Raw genomic sequence first — 17,687 nt, forward strand, 5'->3', positions numbered from 1 at the left:
TGCAATGTGGGGAGGGGGAGATAACTTCAAAACAGCTGTCTATTGCGGCAGTTTTTAGCATGACCAGCCCTATTATGTCTCATGAATCCAGAGGTCCACCTGCAAGTGTATGTCCTAGATCCCTGAAGGTGGGAGGGGGTGGCAGAAAATGGGTGGGAAATGGCAGCGGGGGTCGGGGAGTAGATAACTGGCTGTGCTGGGAGAAGAGGAGGGGAGGATCTGCAGCAAAAGTGCTTTGGGCTGGCTGGGGCCGCTTCAGAAAAAGGATGGGAGGGTAGATAAGATCATTTGGTGCCTGTGCTGTGGTGGGGGGGGAGGAATGAACAAGCCATTGAGGGATGACTGGATGGGAGGCTTCATGGCAGAGCACCAGCAGGGAGGGGAAGTGTGAAGGTCTGGAACTGTGTGTGTGTGGGGCGGGGAGGGTAGAGAGCGTGCAAAAGCAAGGAAGAAGTGTGCGTGTGTGTGTGTGGGGGGGGGTAATTTAAGTGATCAGTTGGTGATTCTGCATTGCAATTTATATCCGTGTGTCGTGGAGGCGAATGCAGACTTTTGAGGTTTGGGAGAAGATATGATCTAAGTTGCCAGTCTATAAGCTGGTCTGTTCATCTCTGCTGTTTGCAGTTAGCTGTGGAGGTTCAAGAACTGTTGCACCAGGAACAGAATCCACCCCTGAAGCTCATATGCTGACCTTGGGCCAGATGCACTGTCCTGGCGTAACCCTCCTTAACGGTGGTAGTTGCAAAATGGAGTAGGGGAAAGAACCAAGTATGCCATCCTGAAGAACCTGGATGAAGGATAGCTTTATTCATACCTTTTCGTCATAAGAATATAAAGACAGTCAAGCAGGTTAAAAGGCTCCAGCATTCTGTTTTCACCAACTGTCCACTCACTGTATGATTCCCGAAGTATGCAAGTAGCGCATGAAGGTTACAGTTGGTCTCCTGTGGAGGCCTGCTTGTCATTTGTATGTTTTCCAGCAGTCTCAGCAAAACCCACATTGTTTGGGGCACAATCTCGCTAGTGCATGTAACAATGAAATGTGTCAGTTTCCTTTCAATTGACTGGGGCTGTAGAGGCCCCTAAAGGCCACATAGCTAACTCCTCTTCCCTATAATTTACTTAAATAAAACTTTGGCTGGTAACAATAAAAAGCAGTACAAAAAGATAGGGATGGAGAGAATCTCTTTCATCCACGTTGTGGCTACGGGACCCTGGTGCCTCAACCCAGCTGAAGGGAAGAGCTGGCAGTGCCCTATAGACCGGTTCACGCAAGTTACGAAACTGGCAAACGAGGGAAAGTCCCCCAAATGCCCTACAAATCTGCCACCAGTCCCTCGGTGTTTTCCCAAAGCCTAGGAGTGGAGGGACACCACTTCAAGCCTGTAAGGGAGCTAAACAAAACGAAGTCTACCTTGCAAGAATGGTTTTGCAAGCAGAATAATTTTACGGTAGGTGGTTCACAAGTGTTTGCAAAAGTGAGTTCAGCAGAATGAATTAAAGCTTTGAGACTCTAAAGTCAACAAACCCACACAGAAATACAATATAATTATTTAAGGTGCAAGGTCATACTAAATGCACGAGACAGAATGTGAGGATAAAACAAAAAAAACCTCTACCGCTTGCTTCATAAGCTCTAAGTATACATACCAGTATTTCAGCAGAAGGTAAATCACAGGGTTGTCAAAGCTACGGGAGGCACAGTCTCTGGTCAAGAAGCAAAGAATGGCCAGGCTTCATAGCAAAGCAAGACAGATGGTTGCCTGAGCTTCCATCCAGTCGGCGCCAGATTTGAGACGATGGGCAAGTTACAATGGAAGGTCACTGTAACCCACCTGAAGTCTGAATCTCCATGTTGGGTAGTTGGTTTATATGCTATTTTGGCGCCTCAGTGGTGTGGGCCCTGCATCCAATCAGGCAGCAAAATGCTGATGTCACTGGCAACAATAATTAATGGGAGGGGCGGGTCCTAGGTAGCCCATTCAAAATCGCTTTACATCTGCCAGACAAGCAGTCAGATGGCGGGAAAGATGGAGCCACCCCAAAAAGAAGAAAAGAGAAGCAAGGTGCAGTGGAGAGTTGTTTGTTTTATCCCAACACGTTTCACAATTACCCTCATCAGGGGATCTAACAAAATAAGATTTAAAAATATATTATGAAAATACAGTCACATTTCAGCAATTGATACGAAATGTTTTTAGAAACTAAAATTGCAACACCCAGGGGCTTGAAATGTTCAGTAAACCAATTAGATTTTATTACCTGCATTACTGCAGTTCGGTTGTGAGTTTCCTGAAGGAAAAAAGTTAGGGTGTTCCTTAGATAATAAGTTTGAAATTCATCTTAGTTTAGTGGGAATGTTTAAACCCCTGCAATTCCAGGTTATGCATTTAGTTGGGGGTCATCTGAGAATAAATTGTACCTGGCTTCCATACCTGTATATATCCAAGAGTGCCATGTTACAAGATAATAACAAGAAGATTACGTTTGGAATCAACATTTGAACTGTAAACTCTGAGATAATATTAAAATAAAATAAAAATCCCATTCCCCCCCTTTTTTTACAACACAACGATCTTCTGCAAAGGTTGGAACAGTAGCTCAGGGAGATTTAGGGCTTAAGCCTTTGATCTGTCCACAGAGTTTCTACCTTCAATGAAGGAGAAAGAAACTGTGCTCCCCCCTCCTCTCCCATTACTATTACAGCATTTATACAAATCGTTTATGTTCTTGGTTTCACTTTGCTTAATCGAATTGTGTGGAACAAGGTTGAGGGTCTTGTTTTTGTTCAGTGGTCGTAGTAAAGTAGAAGGTGGCAGCAGGAGGAAAGTGCCCCTCATTTTACTGGAGAATGCAAGTTCAGCTGATGCAGAAGGGCTTTTCCTGATTCCTGTCATGAGCTTGATGTAGAGTTCCTTTGTGGTGAACCAGTAACTTCGAGGTACGGCTCCACTTATATCTGATATTCGCCTTTATCAGAGTTTTGGTGGTTGCTTTTAATTCTCTGCATTTTTGCAAAATGTCTGGTGGAAGATCTTGAAAGAGATTAATTTTTTTCTGATTCATTTCAAGCCCACCTTTACATCTTGTTATATTGAGGATTTTATCTTTTGTTCTTGAATGGAGAAATTGCACATTGATGATCTGTGGGAATCTAGGTTTCTGGGAATCTAGGTTTGCTTTTAGTTGATGGTGGAGGGCCTTGGCGAAAGGATCTCATTATTAATGGTGCTACTCCTTCTAGTTCTAGGACTGTTGCTAGCCACAAGGAGATGAAAGTCAAGAGGTCTGTGTTTTCATCTGTATACTGTATTTATATTATTTAAAGGTCAGCCCCCTCCTTCTTCCACACTAAAGTTACTTAGATCATAAAATCCAAAGGGAAGAACCCCTTGAACAAGGGTAACCCAACAGGTCCTCTGTAAATAAGCAGCTAAGCAAAGGAAAATAGCAAAGAGGGTTGTAGGAATGAAATAAAACGCTATGAGCCACAGAAAGCCTAAGAAGCAATAATTCTCCTGTCTTCCAGCACCGAATCTTTCATTTTGGATGCTCTCATCATATGGTTTTTGGGGTAAGATGATTTATTTATTTATTTGATTTGATTTATTCCCCGCCCTCCCCACAAATGAAGTGGTTTACCATTGCTTGCTGCAGTACTAACCAGAGTTAGCTGGAGTGCCACTTCTTGATTGGCTTTACCATCTTCTGACATTTTAGAAGCATATGTCTCCCACTGATTCCATTCTGCCAAGGCAGGGAGCTCCTGTGGGTCAGCCTTCCTCTGACATAACTGCATGGACTGTTCTTTGTACTTTTTTATACACATTGTGTCTTCTATTCCAATAGCACTTATGCAGGAATAATTCTCATTGAATAAAATTGGGTTTACTTCTGAGTAAACATGCATAGGATTGCATTGTTTTTGAGCTGATGGAGGGGAGTGAGTGACCATTTGTGTTTGGGGGAAGGTGGGTAACTGCTCTGAAGTTTGCCTTCCTTGTAGCTGGCTAGATTTTCCCAGTTGTCAGTACTGACTTTGTGTTTGTTTATAGGAGTTGCTAGACAATCCTCAAAATGGTACTGCTGATCTCACAGTTAACGGTGATCTCACTGTTATGGTTTTGCACAAGCCCAGACATTGGTTCAACAATCCTTCCCCCCCCCCATAATTTTTCTGTTAAAGTATTTATATTTTTCTGAAAACCTGGAGGGTTCCTTGGGCTTTTATTTATTTGTTTCGATTTCTATTCTGCCCTCCCCACATCAGCAGGCTCAGGGCAGATTACATTTATGCACATTAAAAATTTACAGTTAAAAACACACTAAATACAATATAAATATTTAAAATACAGCACACCACTAAATTATTTCAGTTAAACCATTTCTACTGTCACTAAAGTTTCTTTGGAGGTGGATATTTTGATAGGGAGGGCTCCATTCTACCCTATTCGGCTGGCCGGGGCCCCACCCAGCATCAACCATACACCTGGCGGAACAGCTCCGTCTTACTGGCCCGGTGGAACGATAACAAATCCTGCCGGGCCCTGGTCTCATTAGACAGAGCATTCCACCAGGTTGGAGCCATGACCGAAAAGGCCATGGCTCCGATCGACGCTAGGCAGGCCTCCCTGGGGCCAGGGACCGTTAATAGTTGTTTTTCACTAGCTCGAAGTATCCTCTGGGGCACATATGGGGAGAGGCGGTCCCAAAGATATGCAGATCCCAGTCTGCATAGGGCTTTATAGGTTAATACCAAAACCTTGTAGAAGAGTCTCTTCTGTGTATATCTGGCCACATTCTTTCAGGCTACCAATCTGCATAGGGGTCAGGTTTGCAAGTAGATATGATATTGATGAAGTTGAGAGAAGGCTGCAAACCTTGCGAACAAATGGTGGGCTATTTTGCTTCAATAGATTATCTTTGGTCTACTTTCACTTCTTTAAAAGGTATTCTGAAAGGGAGGTAATGTGTAATAGTAGCTTAACATGTTTTGAGTGTAAAAATGGTAAAGTCTGCCAATCTTCCTTCTGAGGGGTGTTGGCATCAGGCCTAAAAGAAGGAATGTCTGACAAAATTGTATGTGTCCTCCTCCAAATAAGCGAATACAACTTGATAAGCAGCCATGGCCTCAGAGCTGAAGTTGCCCAACCAACTGTCAAAATGGGGACCAATGGTGCCCCATTGAGATCTGGGAGCTGGATTCCCCCCACCGACAACCCACGACCCAAGTGCAGGACCTCCATCTTCATAGGGTTTAATTTCAGCTGACTCTGTTTCAACCATCCAGTCACAGCCTCCAGAGCTCCAGCCAGAGCATGTGGGGCGGAGCTGGGCTGGCCATCCATCAACAGATATAACTGGGTGTCATCCACATACTGATGACATCTCAGTTCAAACCTTCATACCAGCTGGGCAAGGGGACGCATATAAATGTTAAATAACATTGGGGAACGTATCACTCCTTGTGGGACACCACACACCATCAGCCCCTTTGATTGCACTTTTTGATTTTGTTCCCCTCCAGATTATTAATAGGGCCAATGATGGTGTAGCATAAATAACTTGACGTGTGATATTTTCCATTTCTATGATATTTTTTCCCCAAAATCTGAACACTACTGGGCATGACTACCACATATGAATATAGTTACTTTGCTGACCACAGTTTCTTCAACAGTTTACATTATTTGTGTTGATTATTCTGGCATGACATACTGGGATGATATACCATCAGTGTAATAACTTCGAAGAATTTTCTCTGAGGGTTATTAATGCTGTTTTCGTTGTTTGAGATCCATAATTTTTCCCATACAGTTTGTTCTATTTTTATCTGTGTAATTTCCCCAAATTGTTTTTAATCCATTTAAAGTACTAGTATCTGTTTCAGTTAAATGTGAATATATTTTGGAAGTTAGTCATTTTGCGCTGTTCATGTTATCTCTTTGGTTATAGTTTGCCTTACTGTAGAATTCACAACTAGATGATATAATTGATGAAGATGGTTCCAATTCATTGGGATTCCCTGTAATTTTTCTTTTAATTGTACTATGGTAAGGGAGATTCATTTTTATAAAGATCTCTCATTCTATAAATCCCTTTTTCTTTCCATTTAGTATATAGTTCTATTTTACCAATGTGATAAAAGTTGGGGTGCAGCATGAATGGAATTAATGGGGATATTTCTGGAATTAATTTGTTCTTCCAAATTTTTAATAGGGTATATAAAAAGAATTCTCAGCTCATTTTATATCGCTTACTTTTTTCCCTTCGAAAATAGTTTTTTCAGTTAATTTCAAGTGCTCTTTACTTGCTTCCATGTCCACCCATATCTTATCAGAGGCGTCCTCCAGATGTGTTATCAATGTTTTCAATTGGTTTGCATCATTATATTTACTTATACTAGGTTCTCCCCAGTCTCCTTGATCCAATCTTTTTTGTCTCAGTTGTGGTTTTTTACTTTGATAAATGAAATTAGTGAATATCTTTTGCCATTTTGCTAGCTCTTTTGATTCAATTGTTACGGGAAGTGTTTGAAAAAGAGCATAATTTTGGCAGCGCTACCATTTTAACAGCATTAATTCTCCCCATAATTGTCAATTGTATCTGGGACCATTTCTTAATATCTTTTCCTATTTGTCTACTCACTGGGTGAAAATTTAGTTGCTGGAGTTTGTTTAAATCTGCTATTTGCCTTTGAGGTATACATCCCAACTGGTCTAAAGAGAGAATCTTTTATTATGGAGCTGATTCGGGATGCAAGGACTGCAGTGAATAATTTTGCATTTTGGTTTAATAATGCTATTGGGCGGTAGGAATCTAGTTGACCTATTTGCTTGCCAGGTTTCAAAATAACTGTAATTGTTGCATCTTCCCATGAGTGCAGTGCTTGTTTGTCTTTCACTACCTGGTTAAATAGTTTTGTCATATGCGGTATTAGCAAATCTTTAAATTGTTTGTAAAATTCTGGGCCATATCCATCTATGCCTGGGGATTTTCCTTTTCTTATTTCTTATTACTTCATCTATTTCTTTGCCTTCCGCTGGCTTATTTAAAGTATTCTTGGGCTCACTCTTCAGTTCAGGAATATTCAACTATTGTAAGTATTCATCAATCATTTTTTGTAATAGATTCTCTGAAGAGTAGTTTTTTGAAGTGTTTAGCACTGTGTTGTGTATTTTTATTACTACATTCAATAATTGCTATTCTGTTTCTGTTTTCTCAGAGTATTTACTAGTAAATAATTTTGAATTCTTGTTGCCAAATTCATAATGATCCTGCTTTACATACAGCAATTTTTAGTAATAGAACCTATCTCAGTGGTATCTAATTCTTTCCGTTTCTTTACCAATTCATCATATATTTTTGATCCTTTTTTATGTTTTGCTTCTAATACTTTTATTTCCACCTGCAGTTTCAATTAATCTGGCCATTTCTTGAATACATATCCTCTTTATTATTGGTTTTAGGGCATCCCATATGACATGAATTGGCATCCCTTCAGTTGTGTTTTCTTTAATGTAGTTTTGCATACATTCCTGTATTTTTTTTCCTGGATTCTGGTTAATAAAATGGTATTAAACATCCATGTATAAGTGGTTGGTTGCTGCCCAAGGATGTTCAAATCTACCCATACTGGGGCATGGTCAGATATTTTTTTAATGCCAATTTCTGCTTTAATAATACTTTGTATTAAACTTGATTATATTAGAATGAAATCTGTTCTAGAATATGTATTACATCTCTGCGAATATTATGTAAAGGCCATCTTCTGTGGATTGTCAGCTTGGCGTCTGTTTTTATTCCCTCTTTTATCCAAATAATTTGTATGAGTCCAATTTAGTTCTCCTCCTATTATAAGTTCCCCCTCCTTAAATTTGTCCAACTTTTGACGTGTCCCTTAAACTTATTTTGCTTCTTTTTTGATGCATAAATGGAAGCAACGTAATTGTTTTACTTGCATACTGTCCTTTTATAAAGATATAGTGACCCTGTGGGTCTCTAATTAATTTCTCTTTTTGGAATGGCTGCACTGCTGAGAAAACAATTGCTATTCCTTGCTATTTCATGGTGCTGTAAAACGTTGCCCAAAATATCCATGTTTCAATAATCTTTCTTTTTTACTGTGACGTGTCTCCTGAAGCATTATGACATCTGGATGTGATTCTCTTATATAATTTGCTACTCGTCTTCATTTTTAATAGGGTCACCCATTCCTCTGACATTAAATTTTAAGATCTCCCTTTGTAGCCATATCTACCCAATAACTTTATAATTCTATGTTTATCCTGTTTTCCTCGCTCCTCTTTTTGCTTTAGTCCCTCCATCCAGATATTTAAGGCAAAATTAAACTATGCAGGTGTCAAATCTGAGTCCCACCCACCCCATTCTGAGTTTAGGTCTTACATAAACATTACTTTGTTTTCCTTGGAACTCTGAGATAGGAGTTTCCAAACTTGCCTCAGAAATCTGTGGATCCTTTTAGTTCTGCCTATTTGCAGTAGCCAGAAGCAGCCAGACTGTTAGGTGATTAAAAAAATAGAGATTGAACTGCCACTTTGGATAGGGTTTAGAAGTCTAACAGGCAGGTTAGAAAAAGTTCTAGCCAATTGTTTTGGTTTCTGAAGAAAGCAGCTTGGTTTGGTGTGTTTCCCAGACGGGGCACAGACTGGTTGAGAAACCCTAGGAACTTCGTCTTTTGCCTAGAGGGGAACTAAAGGGTCAGACTGCAGTGTCTGTGGGGCATTAGAGGAGGAGCTGGATTTCAGGAGGGACGTCAGTGTCATTGTAAAAGTTGTAGACAGTCAGTGCAAGGCTGCCCCTCAATTCATTTTCCTGTAGACGTGAACCAAAAAGACCCCAAATCATCCCAATTCTTCTTTTTCCATCCCAGGAAAGAAGTAGGGAGGAGGGGATTGCTTCCACTTACCTCCAATGCCCCTCACCAGGATGGCCCACTTGCTCACCTTATCCTCCTCCTCATCTAATGTCGGCTGTGCCTGGCTGGGGAGAGACAATAGAACAAATGGAGCTCCCTCCCTCCCTCTAGGCCTAGGCATTGATCTTGTCCCCGAAGGCCAGGATGTATTCAGAGCGCTGGTCATCCAGAGGGACAACAGCACAAATGCAGATCCCTCTCTGGGCCCAGGCACCGTGATGTTGTCCTAGCAGGCCAGAAGGCATTCCAAGAGCTGCCCCTCACTCAAGCAGGCCTGGGATTTCTGAAACAGAAGGGGCAGCCCTCTCCTGGACAAAAGGGAAACTGCCCTGCCATCTGACCCTGTGGAGCCCCTGGCCTCTGCCCCTCCCCTATTGTCTAGCCCCTTGGGACAGAAATTCATCTGATCTTGCTATGCTCTTAAGGGCAAGGTAAAACGAAACATAAATAAGAGTGTAGAGGGTGAGTCCTAACTACAAACCGAGGAGAGTCCTGTGTCTGTTTGCACCACTGGCTAAAGAATTCCTGGCCGTGACTGCCATGTTTCCTAGATGGGAAAGGGAATAAAAATACTCGTTGCCTGAGACCCTCCCTTCTCATGAGTACCACCAGTACTCTAACTATGCTTAAGAAACCTGTGTAAAACTTGTTAAATGTACCTTCAACCAGATTTGACAGTTTCTGGCTGTATAACGCTTTTTATGAAACTTTTTTTTCTAGTCTGTGATCCATATGTTGTTACAAACTATTATATAAGTTCTCTCCACCACCTCATTTCCTGAGACAAATAAAGCTCTTGCTTTTATTACCTCTGGTCTCCTTGGTTCTCACAAGCAGACAAGGTTATTCCTTCTGTATTACACAGGCAAGTAAAAGGTGGTGTGCCTGCACAGTACTTCTTTTGAAGATGGGGCGTGTGGATGGTAACCACATAAGTATAATTTACTGTTCAGAAGGCAGCCTACAGAGAATCCACAAAGTAATGTTGGCCAGTCCCTAAATGTCTTTCTGGCTATTGGGTTGAGTTTACCCTGGGATGAGCAGTGATGGAAGGTGGCCATCAAATTCCTAAAAAGTTAACAGTACTCTACCAAAAAGAGAAATATTGGGTTTTATTAATCTGCAGCTCCTCTAAAATATAAATCATCTCCGCTGCCTTGCCAACATGCCTGTCACAGAAGCCCAGAAGCAGGACAAAAACTTAGTGTTGGGGAACACAAATTGTGTTCCAGCTGCCACATCAGAATATGCAATGTTGATGTTTTGTGATACTCTGTCCTGATACTGGCATTCCGTTATCACTTTGTGAGAACTAGATTAGGCAGATAGGGCACTTTACCAAGATGGTGTCTTACCAGACCCCCTGTCCACAACTTGACTTTCTGGCCAACTCTTCTGCCAGAATTTCACTTGTGTTCTCAGCGCAGAAAGAGGAGGCGGGGGGAGAAATTGTAGCCCAGGTCAGCAGCTTCACTTGCTTCAGGCTCAAATGGTACAGGCTGCAGCCAGCATTTCCTCAATCACATGTGTTCCAATTTTTAGCACAAAACATGTCTGTGTATAGGGAACTCCCCTGACATTTTTCACTCTGCCCAGCTCGCTTCCAGTCAGGAGCTAGGCTACCCAGGTCTCCTGATGTGGCAGCAATCTACCCTGTTCCCCACTGGCACCTCAAAGGCACATGGGAGGAAAATGGGGACAAATTTGGGGAGTGCTCCAACAGTGCCTCAGCATGTAACAACACTTGCGGTGAAAACCAAAAGTGATGTCATGGTTTAGAGGGACACTCTTATTTTTACCCATAGAGTTTTTGCAAATCCTAGAGCACTCCTGGGGACATCATGACATCATTTTCAGTTTTTGCTAGGACTGAAATTGTGTGTCAGCATGATTCCTCTATCCCTGAACTGATTATGGGGGCTCCAGGCTATGGTCTGGCAACCCTAAAGCCCGGTGGGGTGGGTGGTGGGTAGGAAGGAATTGGAGGATTGGGCTGTGAAAAGGGAAACCACAGTAAGGGGTAGAGATAAGTGACCACAGTGGCCCCCTTTTTGTAATTAGACCTCAAATTGCCTCTACTTTATTTTGTTATTGAGAGAGATTTGGACTGAAATAAATGAGTCCACCGCTATCCTGTGTAGCCCACTGTCTTTGGAATGACTCTCTGCACCTCAAATGGTTCATCAGTTTATTGTAACACAATTGTTCAAGGAAACCAGCTTTGTATTGTCGAAGGCTTTCACGGCCGGAGAACGATGGTTGTTGTGGGTTTTCCGGGCTGTATTGCCGTGGTCTTGGCATTGTAGTTCCTGACGTTTCGCCAGCAGCTGTGGCTACACCTCTGAAGATGCCAGCCACAGCTGCTGGCGAAACGTCAGGAACTACAATGCCAAGACCACGGCAATACAGTCTGGAAAAACCACAACAACCATCGAAACCAGCTTTAATAAAGGTTTTCTACTGCACAGCCTGCTGTTAGGGTTGCCATCTCCCACGTGTGAAATTCCTGGAAATTTGGGGATGAAGCCTAGGGAAGGTTTGAAGAGGGGGCGGGGGGGGGCCTGGCAGGGATGTCATGCCATAAAACCAACCCTCCAAAGCTGAGGAACTGATCTCTATAGCCTGGATATCTATTGTAATTCTGGGAGAACTCTAGTCCCAACCTGAAGGTTGGCAACCCTACCACAAGCACAGATCTTAAAAGACAGTTAAACTGTCAGCTCTCCCTAGAAACTGTATGGAACCTGGACCCACCAGCCAACAGCACCACCCACTGGTAGGAGATGCTTATATAACCTTTAGTATCCTCCCTTCTGTTGTAGGTCAAGCAGTGGGACAAATTATGCCCCAAAGTGTCAGATGCAGCCCACCTCAAGCTGTGGCATTTGTCTAGTACTCTGTTCCTCCCCAAAATTGTCTAGCACCTTGAAGGTCAACTGCCATTACGAACTGCAGAGTAGGAAAGAGGGTCACACCTGAGTCTCTGCCCGTTTTCTGAGTCAGTGTCTCACTCGGAGCCCTCAAAAGTGGATTGAGATCCAGAAATAGCCCTGAGGATGAAAAAAATTGCCAACCACTGTTGTAAATACTCCTGTAAGGCCCAACTCTCTCAAAGGGCATTTGATGTGATGAGGGAGAGAAAAAGTCCTCCGGATCTTTTGCTTCGTTGCTTTTTAATACTGTTATAAGGCATTATCATTTATTTCTGTTTTATTGTATGTAAAAGTGTGCACTAGCAAGATCTCTCAGGTTGGACTGACAAGTGAGCCCATTCATACACGCAAGTCGTTGTTTTGTTTAGCGTTACCGTTGTAAACCACCTTGGAAATCTTGTGCAGAAAGGTAGGATATACACTTTTTACTTATGTCATCACTATCTGCTTGAACTGGGCTTGAACTGGGAAACTCAGATGAGGGTGGGATTTAGCCTGGTGAGCCCCCAAGGACTCAGGTTACTAGTCCTCTTGGGCCATAGGAGAATAACAGTTTGCAATCTCTCCTAAACTACTACCCTTTTTTGCAAACTCGGTTCAGGCCAGGGTTTTTTCAGCCTGGTTTGCTGGCCTATCACAAACCAGGTTTTGGAGTATCAACCTGGGAACATCCAGCTTCAAATCCCCCTTCTATTCTGAATGATCTTGGCCCAGACACTAACTCAGCTTAGCCCACCTCACAGGGTTGTTGGAGGACAAATTGAAAGAAGGAAGAACCTGAGTACTTTGAAGCCTGAGGCTCAGGACTGGAGTGGCCGATAGGGAGGGTTGTCAACTCCAGGTTGGGAAATTCCTAGAGTTTGGGCGGGGGGAGCCTGAGGAGGGGAGAGTTTGGGGAGGGGAGGACCTTAGCAGCGTATAATGCCATACAATTCACCCTCCAAAGCTGGCGTTTCCTCTGAGAGATCTGATCTCTAGTCTGGAGACCAGTTGGCCCCATGTGAAGGTTGCCAACCCTGTCCATAAGCCTCAAGACATCCTTTTACTCACACTCAGGCCTCAGGCCCTTTCACATGTTTTCCTGCAAGTTTACGTTTCCCATGCAGCCTACAAGCCCAGGATTGGGCCTGGTGGAATTGGAGGGAAAATCCAAAAGCCAATTGTTGTGGAGGAGGAGGGGCCTTGAAGAACGTTAATAATAATAACAACAACAACATTCAATTTATATAAAGGCTTGCCCAAGAAGGGGCATTTTTCTCACGCAGCAGAGAAGCTGATACCAACAGAAGAGGATCCCTCACCTAAGAAGGGTGAGATTGACCTGAAAGGAACCAGATATTGAAACAGAGTCAGGAATTCAGTAAAACAACTGCATTAGGGAACTTTATTGTCTTATTTCCTTCTGGATTTATAGCATGCCCTGTGCTAATTCTTCGTTTTCACAACTATTCTTCATCTTCGTTCTTCTGTGCCTCCACACATGGGACTGCGCAGGCGCAGGCCAGCCGCCGGAGAATTTTCTAGAGCTTCCATGGCTCCGAAGGGGCCGTTTGTCGCGCGCCTCAGCGACCGTTTTCCCGCCCAAACGGTCACGTGATCCTCCAGCGACCAACGGCCCCTTCCCTCAGTTCTCTTCTTGCCGCCGCTTGGAGAGAACGTGAGCTTCGTTGCTCTGTGCTTTTTTGTGCTTCGTGCTTTATTCTGACTGATTGCTTGGCTTTTGACTTCGGACTTCGTGACCTCGACTATTCTTCGGATCTCGTTTTGGACTTTGTTGTGGACTCGGTAATTTGACTCGGACTGTTTTTGACCTTCCTTTCGCGTGCCCCTGAAGATGGCCTCAAAGGCTCTCTTCAAGCATTGTCTTCAATGCCACACGAAAATGGCCAAGACCGATGGCCATGAACTGTGCCTGTTCTGTTTGGGGGAGACCCATAATGTGACGGCCTGTAAGATTTGCCAGGGCTTCACCAGCAAGGCCCGGCAGGAGCGCAAGGCCCGACTGAACTCCTCCCTGTGGCAGAAGGTCATGTCCGGAGGCGCTCCGTTGCCCTCCTCCAAGGCCGGCCCAAGCCCCTCTGCCGAACGGCATTCCAGAGCTGGCTCAGTGGCCTCCGCGAGGTCGGGGTCGAAACCGCGTCCCCCGAGTACCTCGGCGTCGAGAGCGGCCTCTCCAGCGCAGGGACCGGTGCGGCCGCCCCGTAGCGCGTCATCTACCAGGTCGGATCCGAGACCAGCTTCGGAACCGAGGATCCTGGTACCGAGTCCCCGGTCGGAACCGACGGCCGGATCGGTTCCGATGAAGCCTAAGAGGTCGAAGCCGAGGTCCCCTTCGAAGGCGAGGAGCGCGTCGGTTCCGAGGTCTTCTTCGGAACCAGCGAAGAAGAAGAAGAAGACCAAGCATCATCGGTCGCCGCGTCCCGCTCCTCAGGAGGAGGTCATCGTGCTTCCTCACACGCCTTCCCCTCACCTGGGCTCCCCGGAGCCAGAAGACATCTCCGTGCAGGTGCCGGATCCGATGGCCTTCGAGACGGTGCCCGCGGAATTCTCGTCGGGGCCGGAGCCGAGCCCGCACCGTCGGAGCCGACCATCGCTTGCCCTTCGGTCGCCGAGGCTGGAACCGAGCCCGTCTCCTCGTCGGAGCCGTCCGTCGCCTGTCCGTCCGTCTCCACCTCTGGTCGGTCGTGAGCGGCATGGTTCCGGGGACAGTGTCCGATCAGTCCGGTCCACTGCGTCCCGGCATCGGCAGGCTTCCTACCTCCCCTCGCCATACCGTTGCCAATGGGAGGGGGCACCTGCAGGCTTCTCCGTGTCGGAACCGAGGCCTTCGACATCGAGGTCGGCGTGGGCTCCCCCTCCGCTCCAGGTTCCGGAATCCCAGCTCGGTTCCGATGAGGAGGATGGGGAGAGCTTTGGCGGCTACCAGTCGGAGTCCTGGTCCGAACCATCGCCAGCTGAGGAGCTAGTGCCATCTGCGGACTCGCCATTCGAGGACCTCCGCATCTACGCCGACCAGATGGCAAGGATGGCCAAGGCTCTCGAGATGGACATCTCTTCGGCAGTTCCCCAGACCAAGGACAAGCTCCTCAAACGTATCTATGGGGATAATCCGGCGTACGTTGGCTTTCCCATGCTCGAGGGTATTGAGGAGATTGTGGAGAAGGTGTGGCAGGTGCCCTGTGATCAACCTCCAACGTCCAAGCGCATCGAGCAGCTTTACAAGATCAAGCAGGGCACCTGGCCGGCGTTGGTGAAACACCCTCCACCTTCCTCCTTGGTCACAGAGGAGTTCAATCCCCGACGATCGGGTCACTCCTCGGTGCCTGCCGATAAAGAGGGCAAGAAGCTGGATGCCATGGGCAGGCGCCAGTACATCGTCGCTTCGCTGGGTCTGAGGATTGCCAACTACCAGACCATCATGGCAGGGTACCAGCTGTACCTCTGGGAGAAGTTGGCATCCTATACCCGGGACCTCCCTCCTGAGCAGAAGGCTGTGGTGTCCCTGCTGCAAACAGAGGCTGTCCGGCTGTCTAAACAGCAAATGAATGCTGGGAGCCACGCTGCCGACACTGCTGCTCGGGGAATGGCTTCGGCGGTGGTCCTCAGGCGCCACTCCTGGTTGCGGTCTACGGCCCTGTCCCAGGAGGTGCGTTCCAGGGTGGAGAGCATGCCCTTTGAAGGGGACTCGCTGTTCTCCAAATCGACCGACGAGACCCTGAAAAAGAAAAAAGAGGACAGGCAGACGGCGCGGTCCTTGGGGCTGGCTCCTGCGGACAAGCCCTCCTCCAGGCCACGGTACGCTCCCCGGTCCGGCCCTTACCACTACCAGGGCAGATACCAACATCAGCGGCCGGGCTACCAGCAGTATCCTGCATACCAGCAGCGGCCTTACCCTCCCGCACAACAGCAGAGGAGGCGTCGGCCCTTCAAGCCTCGTCCGGCACAACAACCGGCCCAGCAGAAAGATCAGCAGGGCGCCGGGAGGCAGTACTGACGGGTCACGCCAGCCGTATCCCCGAACTTTTCGGACAGACTGAGTCCACTCCTCTCTGAGTGGGAGTCAATAACATCTGACTCATGGGTCTTAACGATTGTCGAAATGGGATACGGGCTGGAGTTTGTTGAGCTGCCTAGATGCAGTTCACCCCTGACAGCTGTCAATAACACTATGGCCGAGCTGGATGCGGAGATCGTGTCGCTCTTGGCCAAGGGTGCTGTGGAAGAATTGCCCTATGAGGACTCTGTAAGGGGGTTCTTCTCTAGGTTCTTCCTGGTCCCTAAAAAGGATGGGGGCTTACGTCCCATTTTAGATCTGAGGGGCCTTAATGCCTTCCTCAAGGTGACCAAATTCAGAATGGTTACGTTGGCGGCTGTGATCGCCTTGCTGAAACAGGGAGATTGGTTTGCGGTTCTTGACTTAAAAGACGCATACTTTCACGTGGGCATAAGGAAGGAGCACAGGAAATACCTGAGCTTTGTTTACCGGCAAAGGGTTTTCCGGTATAAGGTGCTCCCCTTTGGCCTGTCCACTGCCCCACGAGTGTTCACTAAATGTGTGGCCCCTGTGGTTTCCTTCCTACGGGAAGAAGGCTGTACCATCTTTCCGTACCTTGATGACTGGCTCATCGTAGCTGAATCAGAGTCTAGGCTGGTGCAGGACATTGGCTTGGTACTTAGCACTTGCCAACGCCTGGGGCTCCTGGTGAACTTGGAGAAATCCAAGCTGGTGCCCAATTGCAAGGTGTCCTACATTGGTGCACTGTTAGACTCTGTGGAGGGTAAGGCCCTGCTCCCCTTGGAGAGGGCTCGGTCCCTAAGGGGTCTAGTGTCCATGTTTAAAAGGAACCGATTCCAGTCTGTGCGCACTATCCAGTGCTTACTAGGGCATATGGCAGCGGCCACCTCTGTGGTGCCTTTCGCTAGGCTGCGTATGCGCCCTCTCCAGAACTGGTTTGTGCGGAGGTACGATGCTCTGCTGCACCCTCCGTCCCTCAAATTCTCTATCCCGAGGGTCATCCTCTCCTCCTTGGACTGGTGGCTGTCTGATGACAACTTGTTTAGAGGGACCCCTTTTGGGTATCAACACCATGACATCACGGTTACCACTGATGCCTCTCTGTTGGGATGGGGGGCTTACTGTGGTGATGTGTCTGTGCAGGATGTCTGGTCTGACAGGGAAAAGACCCTCCATATCAATGTGCTTGAACTAAGGGCCATTCGTTTCGCACTTGTGTCTCTTACAGCACTGCTGAGAAATCGTCAGGTCTTGGTGCAGACGGACAACACGACTGCCATGTACTACGTGAATCAGCAGGGGGGCACAGTGTCCATGGCCCTGTGCCGGGAAGCCACACTCACTTGGCAGTGGGCTATCAAGAACGGCGTGTCGCTCCGTGCTATACACGTGGCTGGGTCAGACAATGCCCGGGCAGATGCCCTCAGCAGGGTCCCTTTACTGGACCACGAGTGGGAACTGAACGTAGAGTGCGTTGGGCCGATCTTCCAGATGTGGGGTCATCCAGTGATAGACGTGTTCGCCACTGCGGCGACCACCAAGGCCCACACGTTCTGTTCCAGGGCAGGGAGCGACCCCCTCTCTATTGGGGATGCCTTCCAGTTTACGTGGACGCAGGGCTTGCACTACATGTTTCCTCCGTTCCCCTTGATTCCCAGGGTCCTGTGCAAGATAGAGGAAGACGGGACGGACTGCATCCTGGTGGCCCCCTTCTGGCCACGGCAGGTTTGGTTCCCGAAGCTCCTGCGGATGTCCCAACGGACATATGTGAGTCTGCCCCCTCGGCAAGACCTTCTCCTAA

Source organism: Eublepharis macularius, chromosome 4 (genome assembly GCF_028583425.1).
Source record: "Eublepharis macularius isolate TG4126 chromosome 4, MPM_Emac_v1.0, whole genome shotgun sequence".
In the NCBI taxonomy this organism is placed as follows: Eukaryota; Metazoa; Chordata; class Lepidosauria; order Squamata; family Eublepharidae; genus Eublepharis; species Eublepharis macularius.